We start from the raw sequence: 4,904 nt of genomic DNA, 5'->3' as shown, positions 1-4,904 counted from the left end.
TTATGAAAGAGTTGTTCAAAAAGTTGTTTTCATTGTGAGTTCTAAGACCTTTAAATAGGCTTTCCAATTAGTCTTTGTGTCTTTATGAAAGAGTATGAATTGTTTGGAATGAAGACATTTCGTTTGGGATGAAAACCCGTGAGTTTCAAATCTGAAAAACTGATGTAACAACTCTCATTAACCGATTACAACAAGTGGGTAATCGGTTACCCAAATGTGACATTTTGAAAAATTACATTGAGTAATCGGTTACTCAAACTCTCTGTCCAACAATGAATATAAAATTCTTTTAGAGTAATCGGTTACTCAATTTTGAGTAATCGGTTACTCCAATTTAAATATTGTTAAATAACTGATTCTCACTCATGTAACTTGTTACTCAAATTTCAGTAACGTATTACACATTATTTTAGAAAATGTTTTCCTTTAAAACTTGAAGTGTTTCAATTTCTTTTAAAATATTTTGAGCATTACTACTTTAATATATTAAAGAGTATATGATAGAAGTACATATTTAGACTTAGACTAATTTTAATTGAAGTTTTAATATTTTTGGTCTTCATAAGTAATCTTCCTTTTCTTCTTTTGGTGATATTGGTGTCTTCATCAAAACTTTGTCAAAGTTAGGAGCAAAGATCTTCTTCACGATTAAAAGTGAAGAATGTGAATGCTAGAATATATCTATTCTTTTTTCAAGAATATATGTTTTTCTAATGTAAAAAGTTATGTTAAATTGTGGAAATATCATTATTAAAGAGAAACTATTACTAGCAAACGTTCAGAATGACTGATAATTAATATTTAAAACATATTCTGAGAGTGGAAGAGAGGAAAACTTGAATAAAATGATTCAAGAATTATCAAAGGTAATTTACTCATAAAAATATGGTTTTTAAAATACATAAATTTATAACGACTGACACACATTTTTACATCTTCTAAGCATAGATACAGTGTAAAATTTATGCACCTATCTACTAGTTTTTATATTATTAGTATGTTTTTACACTATCAATATAGTTTAATATTGTCAGTACATTATTACAATGTTAATATATTATTATGATTCATATATTTTATTTTTATTTTAAGAGTTTATAATAATTAATAATAGATCTTGCGGTAACTTTAGTGTAATACTGTTTCTCTAGTTTTAAAATATAGGTGTAGCGATTTTGTTGGGATCTATTTGTAAGGAATGAAATGTCATATATTTAATAGGAAAAATATTATTTGTCTTAAATGATGTTTCATTTTTTTGTCTCAGGTAAATTGTTTTAATTTTAAACAATTTCTTTTATTCATGTGACAATATGTGATTAGTCTGAGACAGGAAACATGTTACCATTAGGGACAAGTGATCCCCTTCATACATAGAGAGAAAAAGATGTATGCACTGATAATGTATGAATTTTATACACTGTCATTGTATCATTTACTAGTGATTTTTAATTGTTATTGAAAAAAGTAATCTAAATGAATAGTGGAGGATGAAATGCATGTGTATAAATCTTTATACGGACAATGCATAGATTTTATACTCATATATATATATATATATATATATATATATTTTTTATGTTGATAGAGTTTGACCTACTCGGAAATATGAAGTAATTAGATAATTTATATTAGTATTTGATGACAAGCAATAAACCTTGTTTTTGGTTTGGTTCAGGAACTTCTTTATTCTGAACTTATGTTTCATATAGCACGTGTGTGGTCCTAGCGGATAAAGGAATTACTTAAACAACATATTCATGTATTATTAAATGCTTCATTTTACTTGAGCCAACTCTTGAATTTGATTCTTATAAATAAATGAAATATTTTAGCTAAAGATACATGTAATCTAGATAAAAGAAAAAACAACATGTTAAATGGTTTTTGGTACTATACATTGCATATCATATTGTATGAAACTACCCGCAAAAATTAAAAGATTAGATATTCAATTCTTAAAAGTGACATTTGTTGAGAATGTCAATCGTGAATTCTGGAAAAAAATTGGTAAACCAAAAAAATAGATTGTATGAAACTAAAGTTTTAAAGTTTACACTTGGTTGGATAAATATGAACATGTGACTGAATACAAAAATGTTTAGGCATAACAATTAAGAAGAGAAAACAAAACATGTGGTTAGGAATGATAATTTTACCAAAGTCTTAGGTAACTTACCTAAATCCAACTCAAATTTCATGGGAAAAACTCACCTTCTCCTATCCAAACCCTATTGCTAAATGTGATAAGTGATAGTAATATACAGAATAGTAAGAGGCACATTTCGGTCAGTTAGATACAAGTTAGATTTATGTGAAACCCCACGGAAACAAGAATGATATATTTTTTTAAACCCGTTGCGTTCAAGTACAAAATGCAGGGGTTATGTAAGCACAAATCTACTCTCAATCCTCCCCTTTCTCATCCCTACATAAATAGCTTATTTTTGTTATTTTCAACCTTAAGTTTTGGTTAACAATTTATACAGGAAGATTCTATATCTTTGTATTATTGAAGAAAAAAAGTAACGATAACCACATGTAAACGAAGAAAAAGAATTAATCTGTAACTTTTTAAATTGTACTCCAAAAGACACAACAAAGCTTAAACAAAAGAATTTGAGAAAAGTAAACGAAAATGAAAGAACTTAGGCAAACGACAGTTCACCGAATCAGAATAGAGCTGTGAAGCCAATGTATTCACAACAGTGTCCAAAATCCAAATGGCAGCAACATAATTTCTAATATGTTTTTATTAAGTTGCATATAATGAATTTAGTTTTAGATATACTTCAAAAAAGGGATGAAAACTGTATTTAGTATATATATATATATAGTGTGCTAATAACGGTTTACTTTGAAATCATAAAACCATTTTGTATTTTTCAAAATATTTGTCATCTGTGAGAACCTATTATTTTTTTCAAATTGGACAATATATCTCCAAAACAAAAGAGGACATAATATCTTTTTATCGACAAATGTTAGTATATTAATATTTTGTAATTAATAAAATTTGAACTCTCAACATTTTTATTATTCTACTTCTAAGTATATACCCTTACCACTTTATAATTTTTTATAACATACAACCTAAGTGAGGTTTCTAAATATTTTCACAAGTTTTTTTTTTATCAGCAATAAGAGAATTAATATAGAGATAAAGAAAAATTAGGAGAACAAGTGGTACTCCTATCCACTAAATCCCTACAAATAATACGGAAGAATACCATTTGAATGATTTCTCAACCAAACAGCTAGAGAAAAAGAAAAGAAAGGGAAGGGAAGAATACCATTTGAAGGATTCCTCAACCAATCAGCTAGAGAAAAAGAAAAGAAAGGGAAGCGGACATTGATAAGACTCCAAGAATGTAGCAAAATAAGCTCCATCATCTCATCAAGGTGAAAACGCTTGTTCTCCATCCACAAATGAATTTTCTTGTTGTCCATCCGTAACAAAGATGCATGAATTGACAAATGGGTCTTTACTTCATTATGAATAATAGAGGTAAGTCCAAAGTAAGAATAGAGTCTTTGCCAAATTATGTAAGATGTTGGGCAAGAAAAGAACAAGTGACTAGTGGATTTCTCCAACTCACCACAAAAAGCACACAAAAGGGAGTCATGTACTCCTAAACCCCCTCTATGATCTAGGTTGAGTTTAGTTGGAATACCATCCAAAGCAATTTTCCATACTAGGCACTTCATCTTTGATGGGACATTACTCACCCAAAGCTTCTTGAAGAAAATGAGATCGCTGCTTCCTTCACCTAAGTGTAATAATTATGGATGAGAATCTTTTCTGGTATGAAAGAGTCTACAATTAAAGGAAATTGTAACACATGACAACAATAATCTTTAACAACTATGATTTGAAATTATTTTGTAATAAACAAATTTAATTCTTCTCATATTCTAATACTATTGATCAGCTCAACTCAATAATTATGTCATTAGTTAAGAAGAATGAAATCGATTTTCTCATACTCAAACACTCACTTAAATCAACACATGTTGATTAGAGAAAAATATTAATGGACTTTATGTTATTCAATCATCTTAATATAATATTTAATTGAAAACTTATTGAAATGGGATGTAAAATATTTTCCCCTTATTTTACAATTAGCAATAATTTATATTTTCAACTTATACCATATTTTTATTATAATTTTATATATTTTAAATATGTAATTAATATATTTATGATTATTAATTTATAATAATAAATGTATTGATAAAAAAAATTGCTTGTTGACAAATTGTAAAACCCAGATTATATAAGAAATTAATTTAATCTTCAATATCCTAGAAAAAAAGTTTTCTCTATATATAGAGTGGTGACACATGAACCCTTTATTTTAATTTAAAGACTCGAATTTCTTTCCCTCACGAGTTGCGTGAGGAAGATGAGTTTGAAAAAGTAAGAAAAATGCAAAAAATACATATATAACAATACAGAGTAATCGGTTACTCATTTTGAGTAATCGGTTACTCAAATTAAAAAATTTAAAATTTTTCAAACAGCAACTCAGAGTAATCGATTACTCACTTTGGGTAATCGGTTACTGAAATACGATGTTCAACCCTGTAATCGGTTACTCTCCAGTGTAATCGATTACTGAACCCAGAAAAACTTATTTTTAGGCAAAATTAAGCTATGAAAATGATTTTTAACCCAAAAATTGAAAATTTTAAACATAAATAAACACATTTAAGTTCAAGTAGGCATGAAATAGATATAATGAAGCATACATATAGTCATATATAGGCATTTAAGTTAAATATGCTTCATCAAGAATGCATAATTCTCGTCTAATTTTATAGAAAGGTTCTTTTGCCAAAGGTTTTGTGAATATATCTGCTAGTTGGTTATGAGTATCAACAAATTCTATAGACACATC

This window comes from Lupinus angustifolius, chromosome LG01 (genome assembly GCF_001865875.1).
Source record: "Lupinus angustifolius cultivar Tanjil chromosome LG01, LupAngTanjil_v1.0, whole genome shotgun sequence".
Lineage (NCBI taxonomy): Eukaryota > Viridiplantae > Streptophyta > Magnoliopsida > Fabales > Fabaceae > Lupinus > Lupinus angustifolius.
The sequence above is the reverse complement of the archived record's forward strand: the minus strand, read 5'-3'. Positions refer to the sequence as shown.